This window comes from Oryctolagus cuniculus, chromosome 13 (genome assembly GCF_051225735.1).
Source record: "Oryctolagus cuniculus isolate XC-2025 breed Fujian yellow rabbit chromosome 13, ASM5122573v1, whole genome shotgun sequence".
NCBI classification, from domain to species: domain Eukaryota; kingdom Metazoa; phylum Chordata; class Mammalia; order Lagomorpha; family Leporidae; genus Oryctolagus; species Oryctolagus cuniculus.
Genome location: NC_142879.1, coordinates 113982261 through 113996873, shown reverse-complemented (window position 1 = coordinate 113996873; position 14613 = coordinate 113982261). Strand labels below are relative to the sequence as shown.

At 41.2% G+C, this 14613-nt stretch overlaps 1 pseudogene; it reads right to left on the bottom strand.

Moving 5' to 3' along the window:
• Positions 1–205: 205 nt before the first annotated feature.
• LOC127485987 (dolichyl-diphosphooligosaccharide--protein glycosyltransferase subunit MAGT1 pseudogene) lies at positions 206–1540 on the bottom strand (annotated as a pseudogene).
• Between the last annotated feature and the right edge of the window lie 13073 nt (positions 1541–14613).

Below are 14613 nucleotides of genomic sequence, written 5' to 3'. Positions count from 1 at the left end.
AATATAGATAAAGTATACACATCCCTGCAAAGATGGAAGAGCTAAGAACAGATTCCTGATGATGTAATTATCCATAATAGGCATATGCCAGAACATCTGGTCAGGACTTTCTTTTCCCGCCTTGGGATAAGACAATATAGAATCAAATGACAAAAAGCTAGCTAAAGCAATTTTCAGCTTTGCTCTAATTAAAACAAAGTAGTAGTTTAAAAAAAAACTTTTAATGATATACTTAATTCTACTAAATTAAATGTTCCATAAAGTACACTAGGAAGACAAGGTTAAAAGGAGAATAATTTCCAAATACTTCATTATTTTGACAGGAAATTTCTTGTTAAGGCACTACACATCTTTGGTTAAATGATTAACTATTTAAATCACTTGAAAAAAAAGAGGTAATACAAAATGCACAAGTTGTATTCTTCTTTTCAAACACACATATTTCTCATTTTTAGTTTCTATTATTCCAGTGTCTACATATCTCTGGATCCCTTTTAACTCATCAGAAAGCTGTATGGATACCCATGATATTTAGATCTGAAAATTGACAGCATCCAACTGAAGAATAATACAACCAATGCAATACCAGCTACGTACATTATCTTTCACTTTCCAATATCCATGTCAGAAGTAGCAGCTTCACATAAAAGCACCATCCCTAAGGTAATCCCACCATTGAACAGAAGAACGATGTGTGTTTCAGCCACAAACTGGGCTTGGCTGCTTCCATGGACATAATTCACATGTCCTGTGTGAGGATTCTTATGAGCATATCATGGTCCTCTTATATGGTTCCACATTTGACCAGATGTCATAACAAGCACAAAACACAAAACTGCAAAAGCCCATCCAGTTTTATTAAAGAGAAATTCCATATTGCTTCTTCGAAGATATACAAGTCCACCAATAACAGCCAAAAGTAATCCCAACATAAGGGGACCAGCATATTTTGGGGGTCAATTACTCTAGTATTGACATCAGTTCTGTCTGCAATCCTCCAGACAATCTGCTCAGCTGAAAAACCATGCACCTGCAACTCATATGTATCGCCCCGTTTGGGTTTCCCTTTTGCAGGAAAGTTGATGAAAGTTGGAGCCGAATTCATGTTTAGCATTTGAAATACATCAGAACCTTCATCAAAATCTACCATGGCAAAAAATATTCTGTTGGTAAATGCACTGGAATATCGCCAAGAGTTTGCCAGGATCTGGAATTCTTCATCAGCTTGTTTGCAAACAACACACTGTCTATGAAGTTGGAGAGCAGTGAACATGACAATAATGGAGTAATTTATTGGTGGAGCTTTAACAAGACGACGAAACTTGTCTCCATTCATTCTTATTACAGGCCTTTTATTGGTCCATTCCATCAGCTGACTAACCTTTTCAGATAACACCATCTCCGTCTTTCTTTGGGCAGAAGCCAAAGGAACCTCGTAAATGAGCAGCAGTGCCACCGCCATGGTCGCAGAGCCGCACCAGAACCACTGAGGTGCTGCCATGTTCGCAGCTCTCCCTTTCGCCAGCGAAAACTTTCCTCTGACTGGGACTGAAGGTGGGGCATGAGAACTGCAGTCTAAAATTCTTAGGTCAATTATAACTCATGGATTGAGAGTCTTCAAGGAATAAGGTTCATAGTCAAAGACATCTCTACCTGTGTACTAAATGATTTTGCTCCCTCTTGAAGCAATCACAACAGTGCTTAGGTGCTCTGAAATGCTGCCAGACTGTCCCAATGATGAGATCCGCCTATCATGTTTATTTTGATTTCTGTAGAGTGGATAAATCATATTACTTTCTCTTCAGAGGGAAGGGAATGGCAGGGTCGGGGAAGAAGAGTGCTTTGGATGGTTTTGCTTTTAGCACACATGCCAGGATTTAATGTCCTTTTGTTGTAACAGTGTTTCCTCTCCTGCCAGCACACACCTATCAACATTTTTCACATTCTGGCCACACCAGTGTAAATGCTGCCTGCATTTGTGAAGTACCTGTCACAGAAAGGTAATTTAAATGTAGTACATTCCCTGGTGGAAGTGTACTTATTATGAGCATATCACTTACTGCCTGAGCACTTTCAATTGGTGTTCAGGAAGAATATTGCCTTCCCAGAGAGCCCATTTTTTCCAGTACAGTACTGGATAGACTCTTTACCCATAATATAGAGCATATTTATTTGGTGTGTGTCACTAAAAACTCAAATATATAGACAAACATAAATAAAATCAAAGAGGAATATGCATGAAACAATGGTCTAGGAATCAAGGAGCCTCAAAAACTGATTATTTCTAATTATGCAAACAATCCTCTTATCTAATGCAGTAGAGCCCTATCTGAGATAAGAGAGTCTAATGAGGGACAGTTGATAAGGATGTTCACTATATCCTGTCTCCGACCCTTGTGTGACATAAGTCACTTGGTTTCTTTCAGCATCCACATCCCCATCTGCAGATTGGGTAATTGTGACCCCACCTTAGGGGGACTTCATAGATGTTGTTGTAGTCAAGCATGACAGTGAGTAGAAACATTCTTTATAAACTGTGCAACCTGCAAATGTATTTATTCAGAAAGTAAGTGATTAGTGAACTGATTAATCTGTCAAACATTTGTTGAGTGCCTGCATTGTGACATAAACTGTGTTGATTACTGGAGATTCTGTATTCCGTATTCCAGGGGGTTGGACCCCATTGTTAGCAAATAGATCCATGGGATATTGGATGACAATACCTAGAATAGAGGGTTTCTGAGGGCATCCCCAGAGGGTGAAGAAAGACACTCTATCCCCTTTGGATGTTGGAAATAGTTATTGGAAAATGCTATAAAAAAAGTCCAGCTTTTTCCAGTGCTTTCACAGAAGGCATTTTTTGCTTCTTGTAGAGATGTCTGCACCCTAATAGTTCATCAAAATGGTAGTTTTGGCTATAGGAGTGATGCTGTGATACCAAAGAGGGTGAGAACAAATTGCACCTGAAGCTGAGACCATGGCTGCTTGTGGGCACCTTGACCTGGCAGTATGTTGACACCATGGCGCAGCAAGAAATACTTTAGTCATATTTAATGAACAATGCAGGAAAACTGGAGAAATTTTCCTGAGGATGCTCCATTTGAGGGCTTGTTTGGAGTCCTGAGATAATAAAGAATTATGAACTATTGCCCTGAAAATATCATGGTGGCTAATATTGGTGTGAGCAAACAGGCCAAACCATGACCAGTCAATCCTCTGCTCCATGACAATTGTTTAAAACACTGGCTTGAGAGATGAAGAAGCCGGTATTCAAAAGTATTTCAGTGACTGTTTTTGTTCATGTATCTTGGTTGAATGTTTTTGGTCCTTCTAAACAAATGTGCTTTTTAAAATAATTTTATTTCTATCACTTTAGCTTGGTTGTCTCTTCCAGGAGCCAAACCAGGAATGTCTGATTTGTTGGAAGTGCGGGGAGGGTCCTTGGGCTTGATCTCTCTCATTCCTTTCCCCCACCACTCTGGTTCCCCAGGGAAAAACAAGGTGATGGCAGACCTCCCTCCATCAGCCCACATTTTAGTACCAAATGAACTAAGTGATTCATCTTTACTTAATTCAGTATTACTGTTTGTTGAGCACTGCTTAGGCTAGGAGCCTCTTAAGTGTCTCTTAAATAAAGAAGAGAGTGGTGAGAATTAAAAATTAAAAGAGGAACTCTCATTCTTTGCCTTTGGTGAAGGCCCCCTGGTGCTAAATGGTGGTTCTGCAGGAGTGACCCAGGATGGAACAGGACAGGGAGTGCTCTGTTCTTCCTGCCACATGCAGACTGATGAGTTGAAATTATTTTTGCTCCATAATTCTTTGGCTCAGGAGAATGGAGGCTGTCTTAAACCTGTCATCTTCTGCTTGCACTTTCCCCACATAACTGGTGAGAAAACATTCATGGTGTGCCTGAAGAGACCAGTAAGTCAAGGTGAACTGGAATTAGAATCTTGGTTCTCAAGTGTCTACTTATTGGGAAATCCTAAAAACACCCTGTTCTGATTCTTGCATATAGGCTTAAGTGATCTGAAGGGACACAGTTACCTCCTATGTTTTGCATATGGCTTTGAAGAATGGTCTGTTTATGGGGTGCCTCAGGCACAAGTAAGTGTTGATTTGATGATCCTAGACTTCAGGCACCTGCTAGCACATCTTGGTAGGAGTCAGTTTTTATGTGCTGGGTAGATGAAGTTCACTTCAAGTGATTTCCCTGCTTGTTGACAATATTATGTCTCTTAGTTTCAGTTCTTTCCTCAAACTCTGAAATATTCTCTTCTGCTGATGTTCACTCAAGTGTTTTGTTGGGATTTTTAGGATCCTGTACTTCCTGTGCATGGTCTCATTTGCTGGATGACTACCAACATTTGCTCTTGCTGCCTGTACATAGGCCTTTCCCTCCATGCCTGGTCAGGATGGGACCCTTCGTGTTGATGCATACATTGTCTAATCAGTCTTCAGGGCAGTGCCCCTGTTCTCTACTGGCATCAGTAGACACTGGGTGCAAACCAAGGTGTACATTGCTGTTTATTTTTTCTTTCTTTTTTTTCAGTTTTTCTTTTTTATTTTTAAATTTATATAAAGGGAACAGAATTCATATATTTCACATATACAGCTTTAAGAAAATAACTTTCCCCTCTGCTTCCCTTCCTCCCTCCTACCCCTTTCTCCTTCTTTCTTTTTTATTTTTCTTTTGATTTTTGTAATGACCTACTTTAAATTTATTTTATAATCACAAGCTTAATACCACACTAAACCAAGAACTGAACAAGTAATAAGTAGAAAGTCCACTATTCCTCAGGAGGGTAGACAAAGGATTTAATCAATAACCAAATTCCAAGATATACATTATATTTTTACTCTCTATATTAGTTACCACAATCAGACATATATGTATATGTATAATTTATATATATATATATATATATATATATATATATATACTTTGTCTTTTTGGGACTGAATTATTTGATTAAGAATAGGGTCTCCTGTTTCATCCCTTTTGTTGCAAAAGACAGGTTTTATTCTTTTCATGCCTGAGTAGTGTTCCATCATGTATATAAACCTCAATTTCTTTTTTTTTTTTAATTTTTTTTTTATTTTTTGACAGGCAGAGTGGACAGTGAGAGAGAGAGACAGAGAGAAAGGTCTTCCTTTTTGCCATTGGTTCACCCTCCAATGGCCACCGCGGCCAGCGTGCTGCGGCCGGCGCACCACGCTGATCCGATGGCAGGAGCCAGGTACTTCTCCTGGTCTCCCATGGGGTGCAGGGCCCAAGCACTTGGGCCATCCTCCACTGCACTCCCTGGCCACAGCAGAGAGCTGGCCTGGAAGAGGGGCAACCGGGACAGAATCCGGTGCCCTGACCGGGACTAGAACCCGGTGTGCCGGCGCCGCAAGGCGGAGGATTAGCCTAGTGAGCCGCGGTGCTGGCCATAAACCTCAATTTCTTATCTAGTCTTCAGTTAATAGGCATCTAAATTGATTTCATCTCTTAGCTATTGTGAATTGAGCTGTTACAAACATAGGAATACAAATAACTCTCATATGCAAAAATTCTCAATAAGCTAGCTAATCACATTCAACAACACGTGGAAAAGATGCTTACCTAGACAAAGTAAGATTTATCGCTTGAGATGCAGTGATGGCTCAACATATGAAAATCAATAAACATGAGATATATTAATAAATTAGAACTAAAAAGCATAGTATCTGAACAGATGTAGAGAAAGCATTTTTTCATTTCTTTTTTTTTAACCTTGAAAATATTTATTTAAGGTAAACTTCATGGATTTCATAAACACAAATTTAAGAATATAGTTTCTTTCTATCCTACCCTCCTTCCCACCTGCACTTACACCTTTCTTCCTCCCTCTCCTATTCCTGTTCTTATTTTTTAAGATCTATTTTCAGTTAACTTAATAACTTGATTAGCCCTATACTAATTAAAGAGTTGAACAAATAGTATGAAAAATAAAACTGTTTCTCAACAGTTGAGACAAGGGTGTTCAAAGTGATCATATCTCAATATGTCAACCTCATTTACATAGATTACCTTTTCGGTACTCTATTGGATTTATCTTTTGAAGCCATGAATGAAAAGCCAGCAGGAGCAGGTGTGTATGTGTGCGTGTGTGCATGTGCATGCACACATGCATTCATGTGTATATGTTCTCATTTCCATGTGATTTCATATGCAAGCCCTAGGAGATCTATGCCTTCTTTTCAAGTATTAGGTCCTCCCTCTTAATCAGGTTTCCATGTCAATGTCCTGCCCTCATATCTCCCCACCCCCATCCTATTTAAAAAAATTAAGTCAGGCTTATCAAGACAGAAGAATGGTGAGCAGAGCATGAGGAAATCCTTGCTATAAATCAGTGACAGTCCTGGCCCTAGCCAGCTATGCTAGCAGTGGGGCAGGTCTACCATGATATCATGGCCCTCACTATGCCTTTATTTTCTGAAATTGAGAGGATTTCAAGTTAAATTACTCTAGAAGCTGGGAGAATTAATATTCTGTAATTTTAAAGGTCTGGGACAAGTGTCTATGTCTGTTCTACTTCCATACAGGTGATTTCAGTAGAAACAGATGCGAGTTGTAATTATAAATTTTCTGGTAGTCATATTAAAAAAGTGAAAATAAAGAGATAAAGTTATTTCATGCCATTCTCTTCAGCTAAATATATAAAATATATTTCAACTTATTATAAAAATTATTGGTGAAGAATTTTGCATTCTTTTTTCAACACCAAGCTTTGACTCTGTTGTGAGACTCACACTGACAGCATATCTTGGTTAGTTCTAGCCACATTTCAGGCACTGTGTAGCAATAAACACACTGAGCATTGCAACTCTAAATCATCCAAGACAGTTTTTGTCAGAGAGAGGAAATCCACATCATATTTTCTTTTCGGATTTTGTAAGGACATTTATATAAGATACATACTTATCATTCTTATTGTTTCGAAACACTTTTATAAGTAGGTGCTCTGATTTTGTGTATATAATTTGCTTCTAGTGTGACTGTACTTTTTTCAAACTTGGTGTTCAGTCTCTACCATGCCACACACCTTTACCTTCTTATCGATAACCCTTACTAGGATTTCCAGAGAACTTGAGAAATGAATCATTTCTCGATCTGTAAATCTATATTTATGTATATTTGAGTGAATCTCTACTATAATGTAAATAAATCTATTGATATAAATATATACATTTCTAAGTGTATGTACTTCTCAGCACTCCCAAGGACAGATGAAATGTTATGTTCATTAAGCAGTGAAAAAGTCATTTTATATGCTATTTGAGATGGTATTTCAAGGTAGATATGTACAGAAGCAGCAGAAAGTTGCTCCCAGGTGAGAAGAGTGGAATTAATCAAGCATGACCTCATAAATGGAAAATATAGAACATTTTTATGAAGAGTGATGAGAGCAACATGTATGAAGTTAAATAAGAGAAATTAAGCCTAAACTGGAATCCTTAAAAGAAGGCCCAGTTGCTAGTGCATTTAGATTTTATTTTATAAATTCAGGGAATTCTCTTAATATTCTAAGCAAGGGAAAATCATTGTCATAGCTATTTGTTAGGGGAATTAAATTTATATCAGTGTAAAATAAATGAGGTTTTCATATTGAAGAGTTCTGAGAAGGAAGATTGCCTTACAGATTAGATATGCTGTCCAAAGTGTAGTAAGTAATTTGGCAGTTGATACAATGGAGGAAAACAAAGACAAAAATAAAAGCAGAGATGTATATTTTCTGGGATAAACCAGGCCACAGTAAATAAAAATTCAGATGTGTGATGGCTCAATGTAGTAGAAGTTTGTTTTTCATCCATATAAAATGGACCAAGAATATTCTAGGGAATTAGGTGTGGTGTTGGGCCCACTTTTAAATATTCAATCATCTATACTAATATCATTCCAGTAGGCTTCTAAAATCAATGCAGAGGCTAACTTTCTAATCAGCCTGTGCTGAAGAAATGCATGTGGAAATATTTAATGCCTCAAGTCTGGAATGTTTGTTGGTGTTCCTTGGTTAGAATTTTGTCTAACATCACAACAGTTAATTACAAGGGAGGCTGGGAAATAGATCTAACTGTATCTCTGAAGAAGAGAAAAAAACATTTTGGCAAATGTCTAAAAGTGTTGGCTGTGTATATCATGGGGAGAAACTTGGATAATTCCAACTCTATGGATAAGAGGAAAGAAGAAAAACCAGCCAGAGAAACAGTCAAAATAATCGACACTGATTAATTTCTCATTGCATGCATTGGACTTTATGCATTATATATTTAAAGATCAGTCATTCTCTGAGAGAGGTACACTATTTTTTGCTTTTATTGATGATTTTTAGGGGTGTGAAAGAGGCCCTAAGTCATATAACTAATGTGTAATAAGTCATAGACTCTAAAGGCTCATGTTAAACATGTTAGAAACCTAGGGAAAAAAAAGCAAAATAGTTCATTAGTCTACTTCATTCTTTTAGTACCACCTGGGTTAGGTGACTTTATGTAGACATCAGGAAGCTGAAGACTACCCTCACTTCCTCACTTCTTTTTTTTTTGATTTTTATTTATTTGAAAGACAGAGCTACAGAGAGAAATAGAGATGAGAGAAAGGTCTTCCATCAGCTGGTTCACTCCCCAGATGGCCACAGCAGCTGAAGCTGTGCCAATCTGAAGCCAGGAGCCAGGAGCTTCTTCCATGTCTCCCACATGGTTGCAGGGGCCCAAGTGCTTGGGCCATCTTCTACTGACTTCCCAGGTCATAGCAGAGAGCTGGATAGGAAGTGGGGCATCTGGGTCTTGAACCGGCACCCACATGGGTTTCTGGTGCTTCAGGTTAGGGCTTTAACTCCCTGCCCCACAGTGCTGGCCTCAACTACCCTCACTTCTGGCATTGACTGCAAGTTCAGGAATATCCAGGATTACATTCAGGTTCAATAATATACCAACAAGACTCATAGAACTTACTGAAAGTTGCTATATTCACATTTGTGATCTCTCACATTCCTCTCCCAGTGGAGTGGAGAGCAAACTAATTTCTGCAGAAACCATGTTTGACAATACACATGGCATGTTGCCAAACAAGGAAGCTCATCTGAGCCTTAATGTCCAGGATTTTAATTGGAGGTTGGCTGTGTCACAAAGTTGACTGACCAGCCTCTCACTTCTCTGGAGGTCAAGGCCCCCAAGTAAGGAAAACATTCTTATCAGGCAGGAAATTCCAACTACCTAGAAATTACTTTCTTGAAGCTCAAGGCAAGAGGTAGACCTCTCCATAGGTAAGTTTACTTCTTGACTTGACTTTGTTGAACATCAGACAAGGCAGACATGAAAGACAAGGGTAGGATGGAGGTGAATGTAGTCTAGCAAAATGTTATGCTTCATCTTTTTATTGCATGTATCTTTAAAGACTGCTTCTCTTCCTAACTTAAAAGACTACCATGGCCGGCGCCGGAGCTCACTAGGCTAATCCTCCACCTTGCGGCGCCGGCACACTGGGTTCTAGTCCCGGTCAGGGTGCCGGATTCTGTCCTGGTTGCCCCTCTTCCAGGCCAGCTCTCTGCTGTGGCCAGGGAAGGCAGTGGAGGATGGCCCAAGTGCTTGGGCCCTGCACCCCATGGGAAACCAGGAGAAGCACCTGGCTCCTGCCACCGGATCAGCACGGTGTGCCGGCCACAGCACACCAGCCATGGCAGCCATTGGAGGGTGAACCAACGGCAAAGGGAGACCTTTCTCTCTGTCTCTCTCACTGTCCACTCTGCCTGTCAAAAAAAAAAAAAAGACTACCATGTCTTTATTAGGCACCCATATTTCTCACTGTTTTTTCCTCTGTACTCGTTGGACTAGGGCATATAGTGATGTTCATTCATTCATTTATTTAGTGGTTTTTAGCCTTCTATCTTTTTAGTTCCAAAAATTTATTAATTATCTACTATTTGCTAGGCACCATTTAGGTAAGTGCTGGATATTTGTTGTCCTAATAGATCTTAAAATCTAGTATTAAAATAAAATATTCATGCCAAGATATGAATAACTACCAACTTGGATAAATTTTGGGAAATGTATATTGTGGGAGAAACTAGCAAATAAATTGACCTAGATTTTGGGCTTAGTGTCACTTGAGGAAGTATCACTTGACAAGACGAACAAAGTGAGAGTTAAAATTAACCATTTAGAGACAGATTCGAGAATTATAAGCAATTTGGGTAAGGAAATAATATTCAGTGAATCATCTTTGATGTGGGGATATTTGAACAGACCTGAATGAAGTTAGCATTGTGCAATTCTGGTATTCAGTGGAAGCAACTTTTAGGCAAAGGAGTGGTAAGTTCAGTTGAATTGAGGATTGAGGCAATAGCTTCCTTAAACTGTTTGAGAAGTATCAAGGAGACCAGGGTGACTCTAAGACAATCACTGAGTGTAAGTGTAACACTTAACACAGAAGATGAGGTAAAGGAGATAGGAAATGATTCAGAAAAAGAACTTAGAGATGGACCCAGAAACTAAATAAATAAAGCCTTAAGATTCTCCCAACAGTCTAAAAAGCTGCTAAACTGTGGGGAGCAACCAAGACTAGACTAAATTATTGGAACTAAGACTAACACTATGCATCTGATCTCCCACAATATGGCACTGAGAGAGAGCGAACAACTTGTACGCAGCTGCCTTGCCAATTCGACTGATAAACTGCAGGAGCTGATCCTGCTCCTGATTGGAGGAGAGCAGCATGCTCGGCGTGTGGGCAGCAGAGCATGGATTGGTGGAAGGGGACTATAAAGGAGGAGAGAAACAACATGCACTGGGAAACATCTGAGGAACCCCTGAGAGCCGGCCGGCGGTGTGCCGCTCCTCCGCGGAAGCCTGGAAAGCGGCAGGGGTGCCGCCCCTCCGCGGAGGCGGGGGGGGGGGCTGGCAGCTAACCCGGGATGGTGTCGTTCCTCTGCAAGTGAGGGAATGGCAGCAAACCCGGGAAGGGCCGGGCAAAAAGAACAGCGCAGGGTCCAGTGTCATTCCTCCGCGAATGGGGGAGCGACACTGAACAATTTTTTTTTAGATTTTATTTTATTTATTTGAAAGAGTTACACACAGAGGGGAGAGAGGCAGAGAGAGAGAGAGAGAGAAAGATCTTACATCCACTAGCTCACTCCCCAGATGGCCGCAACAGCCAGAGATGTGCCAATCTGAAGCCAGGAACCAGGAGATTTTTCTGGGTCTCCCATGTGGGTCAGGGACCCTCTTCCATTGCTTTCCCAGGCCATAGCAGAGATTGGAAATGGAGCAGCTGGGACTTGAACCAGTGCTCATATGGGATGCTGACATTGCAGGAGCAGCTTTACCTGCTATGCCACAGCACCGGCCCACCACTGAAGAATTTTGAGAGTGACTTGACTATATATACACTTTAAAATAATTACTTTGGTTGCTATTTGGAAAACAGATTATAGGTTTTCAAGAAAGCAGCAGGGACACAAGTTGAGAGGATATCATGATATTACAAGCCAGAGAGGATGGGAATAGTAGAGGTGGTGAGAAAAAATTGAGTTTCACAAGCATTTTGAATCTGGAATAAATCAGATTAGCTCATACATGAGTTGAGAAAGAGGATGGCTCTTCTGTGTGTCTAGAAAGACTACAATTATGTATTTTTTTATTTTTTTATTTTTTTTTTGACAGGCAGAGTGGACAGAGAGAGAGACAGAGAGAAAGGTCTTCCTTTGCCGTTGGTTCACCCTCCAATGGCCACCGCGGCCAGCGCGCTGCGGCCAGCTCACTGCGCTGATCCGATGGCAGGAGCCAGGAGCCAGGTGCTTTTCCTGGTCTCCCATGGGGTGCAGGACCCAAGCACCTAGGCCATCCTCCACTGCACTCCCTGGCCACAGCAGAGAGCTGGCCTGGAAGAGGGGCAACCGGGACAGAATCCGGTGCCCCCACTGGGACTAGAACCTGGTGTGTTGGCACTGCAGGCGGAGGATTAGCCTAGTGAGCCGCAGCGCCGGCCGTATTTTTTTTATTTTGACAGGCAGAGTGGACAGTGAGAGAGAGAGACTGAGAGGAAGGTCTTCCTTTGCCATTGGTTCACCCTCCAATGGCCACCACGGCTGGCGTGCTGCAGCCAGCGCATCCCGCTGATCCGAAGGCAGGAGCCAGGTGCTTCTCCTGGTCTCCCATGGGGTGCAGGGCCCAAGGACTTGGGCCATCCTCCACTGCACTCCCGGGCCACAGCAGAGAGCTGGCCTGGAAGAGGGGCAACTGGGACAGAATCCGGTGCCCCCACTGGGACTAGAACCTGGTGTGCTGGCACTGCAGGTGGGGGATTAGCCTATTGAGGCGTGGCGCTGGCCCAATTATCTTATGTATTAAGAATGGAAATACTATTTACTGAAAATTAAGGGAGAAGATTAGAGTAAGAGTAGACCTAGGGAGGACATCCAGAGTTCAGTTGTGAGACATTTATTAGATACTTTAATAGTATTGAACAGGTATGTAGGCATTTGTAGATTGCATATTTTTCTTTTTTAAAAAAGATTTTTATTTATTTTGAAAGAGTTATAAATAGAGAGGAAGAGACAGAGAAAGGTCTTCTATCCTCTGGGTTACTCCCCAGATGGCTGCAACCAGTGCTGGGTCAAGCTGAAACCAAGAACCAGGAGCATTATCCAGGTCTCCCACGTGCATGGCATGGGCTTGAGCACTCAGAACATCTACTGCTTTTCCCAGGCCATTATCAGGGAGATGGATCAGAAATGGACAGGGGTCGGCACTGTAGCATAGGCTGAGCCTCCACCTACAGCACCTGTTTCCAATTCAGATGCCCCACTTCCAATCCATATTCCTGCTAATGGCCTGGGAAAATAATGGAAGATGGCTCAAGTGTTTGAACCCCTGCACCCATGTGGGATAATCTCCTGGGTCCAGGTTTTGGCTAGGCCCAGCTCTGACCATTGTGGGCATTTTGGGAGTGAACCAGCTGATGGAAAACCTCTCTCTCTCTGTCCCCCCTATCTGTTTCTCAAATAAATAAATCTCAAAAAAAAGAAGTGGAGCAGCCAGAACCTGTACCAGCACCCAAATGGGATGCCAGCATCACAGACAGTGCCTTAACCTAGTTTGTGGGACTAGGCATGGATATGTTAGAGCAAAATCATTCTGCTAACATTTCTGTACACTACCAGGGTGGAGAGCCACTTACAAATTTTATAGTTTTAGGACCAAATGAGATGGCATGGCCCTCATACCTGGCACACAGCACTTGTTAAATGTTAAATGTGTACCCCAAAAAGATATGTTAAAGTCCTTTGCACAGCACCTCAGAGTGTGACCTTATTTGGAAGTAGGAGTTGCAGATGGCATTAGTTAGGATGAGGTCCTACTGTAGTAGAGTGAGCACTGATCCACAATGGCAAGTGTCCTTATAAAAAGAACTAACAGAAATACAAAGAAGACTATGCAGTATTGGAAGCAGAGACTGGAGTGATACAGCCCCTGGCTATCATCAGAAGCTTGGGGAAAGACATGGAATAGATTCTCCCTCAGAGTCCTCAGAAAGGTGTTCAGACTGAGTTTGATTTTGGACTGCTGGCATTCAAAACTGTAAGACAATACATTCCTGTGGTTTTAAGCAACTCAGCTTGTGGTACTTCTTTAGGGAAGCACTAGAAAACTAGTATAGTAGCTGTTCTATTAAGCAAGTTACCTTATCTGGCCATACAGTGAGCCCCTCAATTACCCAGGCTCACAGCTACCCACACGCAGAGAGGGATATCTAAACGAGTTTCCAGGATTTAGTTTGCAAGTTATGAAATTGCTGGTTAAGTAAGCAGTCAGGCAGATGGTGTTAGAGCTGAGAGCTACACAGAAGAGAGTACGTATATGGTTGAGTGAGAGAGAATATAGGTTGCATAAGAGGGAAAACAAGAAAGGTCAGAATGCTGTTTCCAGATTTCTCTTCTTTATTTTTAAATAAACTTATGGCACTTCTTTGTGGATAGGCTAATAGGTACTGATTTGTTTTTGCTTTAGTTTCACTCATTTTTTTTTTTTTTTGCTTTTATCTTTTCCTTGTGGATAATGTTTGGAAAAAAAGAGTAAACACACCAGTAGCACCTGCCTTTAATTCTAAGATGTCTTCCTCTGTTGCTTGCAGTTTTAATAAGTAAATTGACTGCACTAGGGAACTCAGATGATAGGGAGGTCAGCAGAGTGGAGAGTGAGAGGCCATGCATGTCAAAAGCAAAAAGACCTGAGCAAAAGTCCAAGCTGTGTCCTGAATTTCTGAGTCTCGACTACTCTGAAAAACAGCAATGATCAGATCTTGCTCCCAGAATCGGTAGAAGGATCAACTTTATTACAGTCTGCATGTCGTTTTTCTTTTAGTTTCTGCATACAGTGCGATGTTGTTAAGTTGAAAGGTGACTAGTCTGGTGGGGCTTTGTTTTTTTCTTTTAAAGATTTATTTTATTTATTTGAAAGAAAGTGTTACAAAGAGAGGTAGAGACAGAGGTCTTCCATCTGCTGGTTCACTCCCCAGATGGCTGCAACAGCCAGAGCTGATTTGAAGCCAGGAGCCAGGAGCTTCCTCCAGGTCTCCCATGTGGGTGCAGGGGCCTA